This window comes from Salvelinus alpinus, chromosome 16, assembly GCF_045679555.1.
Source record: "Salvelinus alpinus chromosome 16, SLU_Salpinus.1, whole genome shotgun sequence".
NCBI classification, from domain to species: Eukaryota; Metazoa; Chordata; class Actinopteri; order Salmoniformes; family Salmonidae; genus Salvelinus; species Salvelinus alpinus.
Window position 1 is genome coordinate 54977620 of NC_092101.1, and position 16070 is coordinate 54993689.

At 47.8% G+C, this 16070-nt stretch overlaps 1 protein-coding gene across 1 annotated transcript in view; it reads left to right on the plus strand.

Moving 5' to 3' along the window:
- The window catches only part of LOC139541691 (gamma-aminobutyric acid receptor subunit gamma-3), a 440844-nt gene that overhangs the window by 56358 nt on the left and 368416 nt on the right, over positions 1-16070 (plus strand). The gene's annotated exons all lie outside the window — the stretch shown is intronic.

A 16070-nucleotide genomic window follows, 5' to 3' on the forward strand; every position in this document is an offset into this window, starting at 1 on the left:
AAAGTCGTTCTCCTCCTCAGACGAGGAGGAGCATGGATCGGACCAAGATGCGGATTGATAATTGTACATGTTTAATGTAAATAACAAGAAAACACTACAAACTACAAAACAACAAACGTGACATACCTCAAAACAGTCCTGTGTGGTCCAAACACTGACACAGGAAACAAACACCCACAAAAGCCTACTGCCTATGGCTACCTTAAATATGGCTCCCAATCAGAGACAATTGAATGACAGCTGTCTCTGATTGAGACCCAATCTAGGCAGCCATAGACATAACTAGACAACCTAACAAACACTATCCCATACACATACAACACCCATAGACTAACCAAACACACACAACATACAATGCCCACCCCAACTCACGCCCTGACCAACTAAACATAATCAAAATAACATAAAAATAGGTCAGGAACGTGACATAACCCCCCCCTCAAGGTGAGTACTCCGAACGCACCACCAAAAGTCTAGGGGAGGGTCTGGGTGGGCATCTGTCCACGGTGGTGGCTCCGGCTCTGGACGCTGTCCCCACACCACCATAGTCATTCCCCGCTTCCGTATCCCCCACCCAATGACCACCCTCCAACTAAACCCACCTAACTGAAGGGGCAGCATCGGGATAAGGGGCAGCACCGGGATAAGGGGCAGCACCGGGATGAGGGACGGCAGCTCCGGGCTGAGGGACGGCAGCTCCGGGCTGAGGGACGGCAGCTCCGGGCTGAGGGACGGCAGCTCCGGGCTGAGGGACGGCAGCTCCGGGCTGAGGGACGGCAGCTCCGGACTGGCTGGCGGATCCTGGCTGGCTGGCGGATCCTGGCAGGCTGACGGCTCTGACTGGTCATGGCTGGCTGACGGCTCTGGCTGGTCATGGCTGGCTGACGTCTCTGGCTGGTCATGGCTGGCTGACGGCTCTGGCTGGTCAGATCTGGCGGAAGGCTCTGGCTGATCCGGTCTGGCGGAAGGCTCTGGCTGATCCGGTCTGGCGGAAGGCTCTGGCTGATCCGGTCTGGCGGAAGGCTCTGGCTGATCCGGTCTGGCGGAAGGCTCTGGCTGATCCGGTCTGGCGGAAGGCTCTGGCTGATCCGGTCTGGCGGAAGGCTCTAGCGGCTCCTGTCTGGCTGACGGCTCTAGCGGCTCCTGTCTGGCGGACGGCTCTGTAGGCTCATGGCAGACGGGCGGCTTTGCAGGCTCATGGCAGACGGGCGGCTTTGCAGGCTCATGGCAGACGGACAGTTCAGACGGCGTTGGGCAGACGGGCAGTTCAGGCGCCGCTGGGCAGACGGGCAGTTCAGGCGCCGCTGGGCAGACGGGCAGTTCAGGCGCCGCTGGGCAGACGGGCAGTTCAGGCGCCGCTGGGCAGACGGGCAGTTCAGGCGCCGCTGGGCAGACGGCAGACTCTGGCCGGCTGAGACGCACTGTAGGCCTGGTGCGTGGTACCGGAACTGGAGGTACCGGGCTGAGGGCACGCACCTTAGGGCGAGTGCGGGGAGAAGGAACAGTGCGCACAGGGCTCTGGAGACGCACAGGAGGCTTGGTGCGTGGTGCCGGAACTGGAGGCACTGGGCTGGAGACACGCACCATAGGGAGAGTGCGTGGAGGAGGAACAGGGCTCTGGAGATGCACTGGAAGCCTGGTGCGTGGTGTAGGCACTGGTGGTACTGAGCTGGGGTGGGAAGGTGGCGCCGGATATACCGGACCGTGAAGGAGGACACGTGCTCTTGAGCACCGAGCCTCCCCAACCTTACCAGGTTGAATGGTCCCCGTAGCCCTGCCAGTGCGGCGAGGTGGAATAGCCCGCACTGGGCTATGCAGGCGAACCGGGGACACCACCTGTAAGGCTGGTGCCATGTACGCCGGCCCGAGGAGACGTACTGGAGACCAGATACGTTGGGCCGGCTTCATGGCACTCGGCTCGATGCCCAACCTAGCCCTCCCAGTGCGGCAAGGTGGAATAGCCCGCACTGGGCTAAGCACGCGTACTGGGGACACCGTGCGCTTTACCGCATAACACGGTGTCTGACCAGTACGACGCTCTCTCACTCCACGGCAAGCCCGGGGAGTTGGCTCAGGTATCCAACCCGGCTTCGCCACACTCCCCTTTAACCCCCCCCCCCAAGAAATTTTTGGGTGAGCCTCTCGGGCTTCCAGCCTCTCTTACGTGCTGCCTCCTCAATCCACCGCTCCTGGGCTGTGGCTGCCTCCTTCACCTCCCGAGAGCGGCGATTCTCTCCAACCCTTCCCCAGGGTCCTTTTCCGTCCATGATCTCCCAAGACCATTCCTCCTGTGTCCAGTAGTCCTGTGTACTGGGCCGCTGCTGCTCCCCGTTGCTACGCTGCTTGGTCCTGGTTTGGTGGGTGTTTCTGTAATGGCTGTCAAAGTCGTTCTCCTCCTCAGACGAGGAGGAGCATGGATCGGACCAAGATGCGGATTGGTAATTGTACATGTTTAATGTAAATAACAAGAAAACACTACAAACTACAAAACAACAAACGTGACATACCTCAAAACAGTCCTGTGTGGTCCAAACACTGACACAGGAAACAAACACCCACAAAAGCCTACTGCCTATGGCTACCTTAAATATGGCTCCCAATCAGAGACAATTGAATGACAGCTGTCTCTGATTGAGACCCAATCTAGGCAGCCATAGACATAACTAGACAACCTAACAAACACTATCCCATACACATACAACACCCATAGACTAACCAAACACACACAACATACAATGCCCACCCCAACTCACGCCCTGACCAACTAAACATAATCAAAATAACATAAAAATAGGTCAGGAACGTGACAGCATCAGCATTTGTGGGTTCGATTACAGGATCAAAATGGCCAGAAACAAAGTTCTTTCTTCTGAAACTCGTCAGTCTATTCTTGTTCTGAGAAATGAAGGCTATTCCATGTGAGAAATTGCCAAGAAACTGAAGATCTCGTACAACGCTGTGTACTACTCCCTTCACAGAACAACGCAAACTGTCTCTAACCAGAATAGAAAGAGGAGTGGGAGGCCCCGGTGCAACACTGAGCAAGAGGCAAGTTCATTAGTGTCTAGTTTGAGAAACAGACGGCTCACAAGTTCTCAACTGGCAGCTTCATTAAATAGTACCCGCAAAACACCAGTCTCAACGTCAACAGTGAAGAGGCGACTCCGGGATGCTGGCCTTCTAGGCAGAGTTCCTCTGTCCAGTGTCTGTGTTCTTTTTCCCATCTTAATATTTTATTTTTATCTGCCAGTCTGAGATATGGCTTTTTCTTTGCAACTCTGCCTACACGGAAAAGGTGTGAATTAAAACCAAGGGTCAACCTCTGCCTGAGATCAGTTTCATGAAGAAGGATAGTATCAAAAGTATAGCTGGTTAACAGGAAGCATTCATCAAGCCACCTGTATTGCTGGCCGTGCCAGCTTTTTGGAAAGTCTGAGCCTTGGTCGAAAGAGGGGTACAGTGACTTGAAGAACATTGATTGTTCAGCTAAACGGCAAAACAAAAGCAGGGAGCATATCAATGCCCACATCAGATTCAAGCTTCTGGGAAAGAGCTGCATTGATCATGACGAAGGTCTGGGTATTCAAACTGAACAACACATCGATCATGACGAAGGCCTGCGTATTCAAACTGAACAACACATTGATCATGATGAAGGTCTGCGTATTCAAACTGAACAACACATCGATCATGACGAAGGTCCGGGTATTCAAACTGAACAACACATCGATCATGACGAAGGTCCGCGTATTCAAACTGAACAACACATCGATCATGACGAAGGTCTGGGTATTCAAACTGAACAACACATCGATCATGACGAAGGTCTGCGTATTCAAACTGAACAACACATCGATCATGACGAAGGTCTGGGTATTCAAACTGAACAACACATCGATCATGATGAAGGTCCTCGTATTCAAACTGAACAACACATTGATCATGACGAAGGTCTGGGTATTCAAACTGAACAACACATTGATCATGACGAAGGTCCGCGTATTCAAACTGAACAACACAACGATCATGATGAAGGTCCGCGTATTCAAACTGAACAACACATCGATCATGATGAAGGTCTGGGTATTCAAACTGAACAACACATCGATCATGACGAAGGTCTGGGTATTCAAACTGAACAACACATCGATCATGACGAAGTTCTGGGTATTCAAACTGAACAACACATCGATCATGACGAAGGCCTGCGTATTCAAACTGAACAACACATTGATCATGACGAAGGTCCGCGTATTCAAACTGAACAACACAACGATCATGATGAAGGTCCGCGTATTCAAACTGAACAACACATCGATCATGATGAAGGTCTGGGTATTCAAACTGAACAACACATCGATCATGACGAAGGTCTGGGTATTCAAACTGAACAACACATCGATCATGACGAAGGTCTGGTATTCAAACTGAACAACACATCGATCATGATGACGGTCCGTGTATTCAAACTGAACAACACAACGATCATGACGAAGGTCTGGGTATTCAAACTGAACAACACATCGATCATGACGAAGTTCTCGGTATTCAAACTGAACAACACAACGATCATGACGAAGGTCTGCGTATTCAAACTGAACAACACATTGATCATGATGAAGGTCTGCGTATTCAAACTGAACAACACATCGATCATGACGAAGGTCCGCGTATTCAAACTGAACAACACATTGATCATGACGAAGGTCTGGGTATTCAAACTGAACAACACATCGATCATGACGAAGGTCTGCGTATTCAAACTGAACAACACATCGATCATGACGAAGGTCTGGGTATTCAAACTGAACAACACATCGATCATGATGAAGGTCCTCGTATTCAAACTGAACAACACATTGATCATGACGAAGGTCTGGGTATTCAAACTGAACAACACATCGATCATGACGAAGGTCCGCGTATTCAAACTGAACAACACAACGATCATGATGAAGGTCCGCGTATTCAAACTGAACAACACATCGATCATGATGAAGGTCTGGGTATTCAAACTGAACAACACATCGATCATGACGAAGGTCTGGGTATTCAAACTGAACAACACATCGATCATGACGAAGGTCTGGTATTCAAACTGAACAACACATCGATCATGATGACGGTCCGTGTATTCAAACTGAACAACACAACGATCATGACGAAGGTCTGGGTATTCAAACTGAACAACACATCGATCATGACGAAGTTCTCGGTATTCAAACTGAACAACACAACGATCATGACGAAGGTCTGCGTATTCAAACTGAACAACACATCGATCATGACGAAGGTCCGCGTATTCAAACTGAACAACACAACGATCATGACGAAGGTCTGGGTATTCAAACTGAACAACACATCGATCATGATGAAGGTCCGCGTATTCAAACTGAACAACACATCGATCATGATGAAGGTCCGCGTATTCAAACTGAACAACACATTGATCATGACGAAGGTCTGGGTATTCAAACTGAACAACACAACGATCATGACGAAGGTCTGGGTATTCAAACTGAACAACACATCGATCATGACGAAGGTCTGCGTATTCAAACTGAACAACACATCGATCATGACAAAGGTCTGGGTATTCAAACTGAATAACACAACGATCATGACGAAGGTCTGGGTATTCAAACTGAACAACACATCGATCATGACGAAGGTCTGCGTATTCAAACTGAACAACACATCGATCATGACGAAGGTCTGCGTATTCAAACTGAACAACACAACGATCATGACGAAGGTCTGCGTATTCAAACGGAACAACACATCGATCATGGCGAAGGTCTGCGTATTCAAACGGAACAACACATCGATCATGGCGAAGGTCTGCGTATTCAAACTGAACAACACATTGATCATGACGAAGGTCTGGGTATTCAAACTGAACAACACATCGATCATGACGAAGGTCTGGGTATTCAAACTGAACAACACATCGATCATGATGAAGGTCCGCGTATTCAAACTGAACAACACAACGATCATGACGAAGGTCTGGGTATTCAAACTGAACAACACATCGATCATGACGAAGTTCTGGGTATTCAAACTGAACAACACATCGATCATGACGAAGGCCTGCGTATTCAAACTGAACAACACATTGATCATGATGAAGGTCTGCGTATTCAAACTGAACAACACATCGATCATGACGAAGGTCCGGGTATTCAAACTGAACAACACATCGATCATGACGAAGGTCCGCGTATTCAAACTGAACAACACATTGATCATGACGAAGGTCTGGGTATTCAAACTGAACAACACATCGATCATGACGAAGGTCTGCGTATTCAAACTGAACAACACATCGATCATGACGAAGGTCTGGGTATTCAAACTGAACAACACATCGATCATGATGAAGGTCCTCGTATTCAAACTGAACAACACATTGATCATGACGAAGGTCTGGGTATTCAAACTGAACAACACATCGATCATGACGAAGGTCCGCGTATTCAAACTGAACAACACAACGATCATGATGAAGGTCCGCGTATTCAAACTGAACAACACATCGATCATGATGAAGGTCTGGGTATTCAAACTGAACAACACATCGATCATGACGAAGGTCTGGGTATTCAAACTGAACAACACATCGATCATGACGAAGGTCTGGTATTCAAACTGAACAACACATCGATCATGATGACGGTCCGTGTATTCAAACTGAACAACACAACGATCATGACGAAGGTCTGGGTATTCAAACTGAACAACACATCGATCATGACGAAGTTCTCGGTATTCAAACTGAACAACACAACGATCATGACGAAGGTCTGCGTATTCAAACTGAACAACACATCGATCATGACGAAGGTCCGCGTATTCAAACTGAACAACACAACGATCATGACGAAGGTCTGCGTATTCAAACTGAACAACACATCGATCACGACGAAGGTCTGGGTATTCAAACTGAACAACACATCAATCATGACGAAGGTCTGGGTATTCAAACTGAACAACACATCGATCATGATGAAGGTCCGCGTATTCAAACTGAACAACACATCGATCATGATGAAGGTCCGCGTATTCAAACTGAACAACACATTGATCATGACGAAGGTCTGGGTATTCAAACTGAACAACACAACGATCATGACGAAGGTCTGGGTATTCAAACTGAACAACACATCGATCATGACGAAGGTCTGCGTATTCAAACTGAACAACACATCGATCATGACGAAGGTCTGGGTATTCAAACTGAATAACACAACGATCATGACGAAGGTCTGGGTATTCAAACTGAACAACACATCGATCATGACGAAGGTCTGCGTATTCAAACTGAACAACACATCGATCATGACGAAGGTCTGGGTATTCAAACTGAACAACACATCGATCATGACGAAGGTCTGCGTATTCAAACTGAACAACACAACGATCATGACGAAGGTCTGCGTATTCAAACGGAACAACACATCGATCATGGCGAAGGTCTGCGTATTCAAACGGAACAACACATCGATCACGGCGAAGGTCTGCGTATTCAAACGGAACAACACATTGATCATGACGAAGGACTGCGTATTCAAACGGAACAACACATTGATCATGACGAAGGTCTGGGTATTCAAACTGAACAACACATCGATCATGACGAAGGTCCGCGTATTCAAACTGAACAACACAACGATCATGATGAAGGTCCGCGTATTCAAACTGAACAACACATCGATCATGATGAAGGTCTGCGTATTCAAACTGAACAACACATCGATCATGACGAAGGTCTGGGTATTCAAACTGAACAACACATCGAACATGACGAAGGTCTGCGTATTCAAACTGAACAACACATCGATCATGACGAAGGTCTGGGTATTCAAACTGAACAACACATCGATCATGATGAAGGTCCTCGTATTCAAACTGAACAACACATTGATCATGATGAAGGTCCGCGTATTCAAACTGAACAACACATCGATCATGATGAAGGTCTACGTATTCAAACTGAACAACACATCGATCATGATGAAGGTCCGCGTATTCAAACTGAACAACACATTGATCATGACGAAGGTCTGGGTATTCAAACTGAACAACACAACGATCATGACGAAGGTCTGGGTATTCAAACTGAACAACACATCGATCATGACGAAGGTCTGCGTATTCAAACTGAAGAACACATCGATCATGACGAAGGTCTGGGTATTCAAACTGAACAACACAACGATCATGACGAAGGTCTGGGTATTCAAATTGAACAACACATCGATCATGACGAAGGTCTGCGTATTCAAACGGAACAACACATCGATCATGGCGAAGGTCTGCGTATTCAAACGGAACTACACATCGATCATGGCGAAGGTCTGCGTATTCAAACGGAACAACACATCGATCATGACGAAGGTCTGCGTATTCAAACGGAACAACACATTGATCATGACGAAGGTCTGCGTATTCAAACGGAACAACACATCGATCATGATGAAGGTCTGGGTATTCAAACTGAACAACACATCGATCATGATGAAGGTCTGCGTATTCAAACGGAACAACACATCGATCATGACGAAGGTCTGCGTATTCAAACGGAACAACACTACGATCATGACGAAGGTCTGCGTATTCAAACGGAGCAACACAACGATCATGACGAAGGTCTGGGTATTCAAACGGAACAACACAACGATCATGACGAAGGTCTGGGTATTCAAACGGAACAACACAACGATCATGACGAAGGTCTGCGTATTCAAACGGAACAACACAACGATCATGACGAAGGTCTGCGTATTCAAACGGAACAACACAACGATCATGACAAAGGTCTGCGTATTCAAACGGAGCAACACAACGATCATGACGAAGGTCTGGGTATTCAAACGGAACAACACAACGATCATGACGAAGGTCTGGGTATTCAAACGGAACAACACAACGATCATGACGAAGGTCTGGGTATTCAAACGGAACAACACAACGATCATGACGAAGGTCTGCGTATTCAAACGGAACAACACAACGATCATGACGAAGGTCTGCGTATTCAAACGGAACAACACAACGAGAAAGTAAGAAGAAACAGGGATGATCTCAAGCGGATTATCAACACCGCTGCGTTTTTGGGACCTGAAAGAACGGGCTTTTAGAGAACACGACGAGAGGGGAAGTTCCTCCAACAAGGGCAACTACAAGGGGCTTGCAGCGGTCACGCTACGATGCTTTACTTCCTGAACATATGGAATTTTATACTGTCTTTTCTTGGATGTCGAAATCAATTGAGAATGATTTGATAGTTTCCATATAACATCATTCATTAAAAGTTAGATTAAAGAGATTTTTTTTCACGTGTGCTCAAATTGAGTTTCTACTTTCCTCCAGTATTTATTTAGCAAGGAAGATAACGCATAATCACTTCTGATGTTGCAGCAGCAGCCTAGGCTACATCTAAACATTTAGAGATCTGACACGCTGTATGGGATGAAAACGATGACCATTTTTCCAGTCTGATCAACTGTAGACTACTAATAAGAGCTGTTGCATACATCCTATGAGCCTTGTCCATCCTAGTCAGGGTAAACTAATTGGTAATGGTATGTATTTATAGTACATTTGTGTCTCAGGAGAAAATGTGAATGTGATCAAATTGGGCTGGCTAGGTTGCCTATACATTTTCAGTTCAAAGTTATTCACTGGAATTAATCAATCAACATAATAGTGGTGACAGGTGTGAGTATTTTTTTTTTTTTTTTTTTTACAAGGCCTACAGTTGCATAGGCCTGCATGATGCAAACATGCATAAAGCTCAGCCCTGTGAGTTCTACTGTCTATCAGTTGTTGTCTATGTGTCTGAGTGGAAGAAATCCCCCCCCTTCTAATCTAGTCTGGGCTTTATTCAGGAACGTTTCTCGGGCTGCTTTGATGTGTCAAGTGGGTGAGATGTGCTGTCTGTGTTTAACTTCATGGACAAACACTGTTATTCAAACCTACGATGGCGCAGCTGTAGTGGAATGCGTCTGCTATTTGTATTGCCAGTTAAGTCCCCTCCTGTTCCCTGATTAAGAGGTGATGACTACTCCACTCCACTTCCTTTGTCACCTTTCTCCTGACATGAACTGAAGCCAGGTCTCATGTGCCCGCTCATCCACTGGCACATTGAATGTTTCCCCTCCAAGCATTGTGAAGACCCCTATCAATTTTCTCTCATTATTGTATGAAGAGTCAATTACATACACAAACACACCCCTGTAACTATTCCACCGGTTGTTGCTGTAAATGAGAATGTGTTCTCAGTCAACTTACCCGGTAAATAGGTCAAATAAGGGTTAAAACATTTTTAAATCAAGTAATGAAACTGTCCTTGCCAGAGCTTTCCTTTTTTAACTGCGTTTCTACACCACTATATTTTGATTGTGTCTTTGTCACACCTACCACCGCCAAACTTGACATTAGGGCTGGCACCATAATTGCATAATTGTGTAACTGACAATTATGGACATTAACCAAAATAGTATCTAGCTGTTACCTTACATAACATCTAAGCTTGGTCCTCATTTAACCAATGACTGTTATCAGTTAAATTCATGATTGAGATGTACAAGTTGTGAATCAGGCCAGAGTTACTGGCTAAAGTTACTGGCTCAAGTTACTGGTCTGCCTTTGCGGTTTGAATACTAAAAGTAGTGAATGTTTCTGAAGTACCTGGTCTTAGAAGCTATTTGTAGTTTCTAAGTGGGTTCAGAATGTCACGGTGGGATCAGAGAGGAGCGGCAAGCCAAGGAGTCTCTACAGAGAATCTATTAAAATGTAATCTGGAGCTTGAGATGGAAAACTGATTTTGAGTCTTACATTAAAGCCGTCTGAGGGTAGCTGTGATGATGGTGTTGTATTGTGTGTGTGTGTGTGTGTGTGTGTGTGTGTGTGTGTGTGTGTGTGTGTGTGTGTGTGTGTGTGTGTGTGTGTGTGTGTGTGTGTGTGTGTGTGTGTGTGTGTGTGTGTGTGTGTGTGTGTGTGTGTGTGTGTGTGTGTGTGATTTAGCAGACATTATACTGAAATGCTCCTAACAATGCAGTACAATGTCAAACAGGTACACAAATAATAATAATACACATCAAGAAGGAAGAAATGTCAGCACTAATCCAAATAACAGTAATCTAAATGCATATATACACCTGATGAATTTACACTAAGAAACTAAGAATGATATGCAGTTCCTTCCCTCCTTCAGCGTGTCCAGTTCCTTCCCTCCTTCAGCGTGTCCAGTTCCTTCAGCGTGTCCAGTTCCTTCCCTCCTTCAGCGTGTCCAGTTCCTTCCCTCCTTCAGCGTGTCCAGTTCCTTCCCTCCTTCAGCGTGTCCAGTTCCTTCAGCGTGTCCAGTTCCTTCCCTCCTTCAGCGTGTTCAGTTCCTTCAGCGTGTCCAGTTCCTTCCCTCCTTCAGCGTGTCCAGTTCCTTCAGCGTGTCCAGTTCCTTCCCTCCTTCAGCGTGTCCAGTTCCTTCAGCGTGTCCAGTTCCTTCCCTCCTTCAGCGTGTCCAGTTTCTTCACTCCTTCAGCGTGTCCAGTTCCTTCCCTCCTTCAGCGTGTCCAGTTCCTTCCCTCCTTCAGCGTGTCCAGTTCCTTCAGCGTGTCCAGTTCCTTCCCTCCTTCAGCGTGTCCAGTTCCTTCAGCGTGTCCAGTTCCTTCCCTCCTTCAGCGTGTCCAGTTCCTTCAGCGTGTCCAGTTCCTTCCCTCCTTCACCGTGTCCAGTTCCTTCCCTCCTTCAGCGTGTCCAGTTCCTACCCTCCTTCAGTGTGTCCAGTTCCTTCCCTCCTTCAGCGTGTCCAGTTCCTTCCCTCCTTCAGTTCCTCAGCGTGTCCAGTTCCTTCCCTCCTTCAGCGTGTCCAGTTCCTTCCCTCCTTCAGCGTGTCCAGTTCCTTCAGCGTGTCCAGTTCCTTCAGCGTGTCCAGTTCCTTCAGCGTGTCCAGTTCCTTCAGCATGTCCAGTTCCTTCAGCGTGTCCAGTTCCTTCCCTCCTTCAGCGTGTCCAGTTCCTTCAGCGTGTCCAGTTCCTTCAGCGTGTCCAGTTCCTTCAGCATGTCCAGTTCCTTCAGCGTGTCCAGTTCCTTCCCTCCTTCAGCGTGTCCAGTTCCTTCCCTCCTTCACCGTGTCCAGTTCCTTCCCTCCTTCAGCGTGTCCAGTTCCTTCAGCGTGTCCAGTTCCTTCAGCGTGTCCAGTTCCTTCAGCGTGTCCAGTTCCTTCACTCCTTCAGCGTGTCCAGTTCCTTCAGCGTGTCCAGTTCCTTCAGCGTGTCCAGTTCCTTCCCTCCTTCAGCGTGTCCAGTTCCTTCAGCGTGTCCAGTTCCTTCAGCGTGTCCAGTTCCTTCAGCGTGTCCAGTTCCTTCAGCGTGTCCAGTTCCTTCAGCGTGTCCAGTTCCTTCAGCGTGTCCAGTTCCTTCAGCGTGTCCAGTTCCTTCAGCGTGTCCAGTTCCTTCCCTCCTTCAGCGTGTCCAGTTCCTTCAGCGTGTCCAGTTCCTTCAGCATGTCCAGTTCCTTCAGCGTGTCCAGTTCCTTCAGCATGTCCAGTTCCTTCAGCGTGTCCAGTTCCTTCAGCGTGTCCAGTTCCTTCAGCATGTCCAGTTCCTTCAGCGTGTCCAGTTCCTTCAGCATGTCCAGTTCCTTCAGCGTGTCCAGTTCCTTCCCTCCTTCAGCATGTCCAGTTCCTTCAGCGTGTCCAGTTCCTTCAGCATGTCCAGTTCCTTCAGCGTGTCCAGTTCCTTCAGCGTGTCCAGTTCCTTCAGCGTGTCCAGTTCCTTCCCTCCTTCAGCGTGTCCAGTTCCTTCAGCGTGTCCAGTTCCTTCCCTCCTTCAGCGTGTCCAGTTCCTTCAGCGTGTCCAGTTCCTTCCCTCCTTCAGCGTGTCCAGTTCCTTCAGCGTGTCCAGTTCCTTCAGCGTGTCCAGTTCCTTCCCTCCTTCAGCGTGTCCAGTTCCTTCAGCGTGTCCAGTTCCTTCACTCCTTCAGCGTGTCCAGTTCCTTCCCTCCTTCAGCGTGTCCAGTTCCTTCCCTCCTTCAGCGTGTCCAGTTCCTTCCCTCCTTCAGCGTGTCCAGTTCCTTCCCTCCTTCAGCGTGTCCAGTTCCTTCACTCCTTCAGCGTGTCCAGTTCCTTCCCTCCTTCAGCGTGTCCAGTTCCTTCCCTCCTTCAGCGTGTCCAGTTCCTTCCCTCCTTCAGCGTGTCCAGTTCCTTCCCTCCTTCAGCGTGTCCAGTTCCTTCAGCGTGTCCAGTTCCTTCAGCGTGTCCAGTTCCTTCCCTCCTTCAGCGTGTCCAGTTCCTTCCCTCCTTCAGCGTGTCCAGTTCCTTCCCTCCTTCAGCGTGTCCAGTTCCTTCAGCGTGTCCAGTTCCTTCAGCGTGTCCAGTTCCTTCCCTCCTTCACCGTGTCCAGTTCCTTCCCTCCTTCAGCGTGTCCAGTTCCTTCAGCGTGTCCAGTTCCTTCAGCGTGTCCAGTTCCTTCAGCGTGTCCAGTTCCTTCAGCGTGTCCAGTTCCTTCAGCGTGTCCAGTTCCTTCAGCGTGTCCAGTTCCTTCAGCGTGTCCAGTTCCTTCACTCCTTCAGCGTGTCCAGTTCCTTCAGCGTGTCCAGTTCCTTCAGCGTGTCCAGTTCCTTCAGCGTGTCCAGTTCCTTCCCTCCTTCAGCGTGTCCAGTTCCTTCAGCGTGTCCAGTTCCTTCAGCGTGTCCAGTTCCTTCAGCGTGTCCAGTTCCTTCCCTCCTTCAGCGTGTCCAGTTCCTTCAGCGTGTCCAGTTCCTTCAGCGTGTCCAGTTCCTTCAGCGTGTCCAGTTCCTTCCCTCCTTCAGCGTGTCCAGTTCCTTCAGCGTGTCCAGTTCCTTCAGCGTGTCCAGTTCCTTCCCTCCTTCAGCGTGTCCAGTTACTTCACTCCTTCAGCGTGTCCAGTTCCTTCAGCGTGTCCAGTTCCTTCAGCGTGTCCAGTTCCTTCCCTCCTTCACCGTGTCCAGTTCCTTCCCTCCTTCAGCGTGTCCAGTTCCTTCACTCCTTCAGCGTGTCCAGTTCCTTCAGCGTGTCCAGTTCCTTCAGCGTGTCCAGTTCCTTCCCTCCTTCACCGTGTCCAGTTCCTTCCCTCCTTCAGCGTGTCCAGTTCCTTCAGCATGTCCAGTTCCTTCAGCGTGTCCAGTTCCTTCAGCGTGTCCAGTTCCTTCAGCATGTCCAGTTCCTTCAGCATGTCCAGTTCCTTCAGCGTGTCCAGTTCCTTCAGCGTGTCCAGTTCCTTCAGCGTGTCCAGTTCCTTCAGCGTGTCCAGTTCCTTCAGCGTGTCCAGTTCCTTCAGCGTGTCCAGTTCCTTCAGCATGTCCAGTTCCTTCAGCATGTCCAGTTCCTTCAGCGTGTCCAGTTCCTTCAGCGTGTCCAGTTCCTTCAGCGTGTCCAGTTCCTTCAGCGTGTCCAGTTCCTTCTGAAAGTAATCAGACCCCATGACTTTTTTCATATTTTGTTAGGTTACAGCCTTGTTCTAAAATGTATTAAATCGTTTTTTTCCTCATCAATCCACACACAATGTCCCATAATGACATTGCAAAAACATTTGTTTTGACATTTTTGCCCTGTACTTTGCTCCGTTCATCTTTCCCTTGATCTTGACTAGTCTCCCAGTCCCTGCCGCAGAACAACATCCCAGCAGCATGATGCTGCCACCACCATTTAACCAGGTAAGCTAGTTGAGAATAAGTTCTCATTTACAACTGCGACCTGGCCAAGATAAAGCAATGCAGTGTGACACAAACAACAACACAGAGTTACACATGGAATAAACAAACGTACAGTCAATAACACAATAGAAAAAAAAGAAAGTCTATATACAGTGTGTGCAAATGGCATGAGGAGGTAAGGCAATAAATAGGCCATAGTAGCAAAGTAATTACAATTTAGCAGATTAACACTGGAGTGATAGATGAGCAGATGATGATGCGCAGATTATGGTGTGTAAGTAGTGATACTGGTGTGCAAAAGAGCAGCAAAGTAAATAAAAACAATATGGGGATGAGGGAGGTAGATTGGGTGGGCTATTTACAGATGGACTGTGTACAGCTGCAGCCATTGGTTAGCTGCTCAGATAGCTGATGTTTAAAGTTAGTGAGGGGAAATGTAAGTTTCCAGCTTCAGCGATTTTTGCAATTTGTTCCAGTCACTGGCAGCAGAGAACTGGAAGGAAAGGTGGCCAAAGCGGGTGTTGGCTTTGGGGATGACTAGTGAGATATACCTGCTGGAGCGCTTCATGCTTCATGCTTCACTGTAGGGATTGTGCCAGGTTTCCATCAGATGTGGCGCTTGGTATTCAGGCCAAAGAGTTCAATCTTGGTTTCTTCATACCAGAAAATCTTGTTTCTCATGGTCTGAGATTCTTTAGGTGCCTTTTGGCAAACTCCAAGCGGGCTGTCATGTGCCTTTTACTGAGGAGTGGTTTCCGTCTGGTCACTCTACCATAAAGGCCTGATTGGTGGAGAGCTGCAGAGATGGTTGTCCTTCTGGAAGGTTCTCCCATCTCCACAGAGGAACTCTAGTGCTCTGTCAGAGTGACCAGCGGGTTCTTGGTCACCTCCCTGACCGAGGCCCTTCTCCCCCGATTGTTCAGTTTGGCCAGGCAGCCAACTCTAGGAAGAGTCTTGGTGTTTCCAAACTTCTTCCATTTAAGAATGATGGAGGCCACTGTGTTCTTGGGGACCTTCAATGCTAGATATGTGCCTCGACACAATCCTGTCTCGGAGATCTACGTCAATTCCTTCGACCTCATGGCTTGATTTTTGCTCTGACATGCACTGTCAACCATGGGACTTATATAGACAGGTGCGTGTCTCTCCAAATCATGCCCAATTTGCCACAGTTGGACTGCAATCAAGTTGTAGAAACATCTCACGGATGATCAATGGACACAGGATGCACCTGAGCTCAATTTCAAGTCTCATAGCAAAGGGTCTGAATACTTATGTAAATAAGCTATTTCGGTTTATTTTTAATACATTTGCAAACATTTCTGAAAACATGTTTTTGATTTGTCATTGTGGTTTATTGTGTCTAGATTGCTGAGGATTTTTTTGTATTT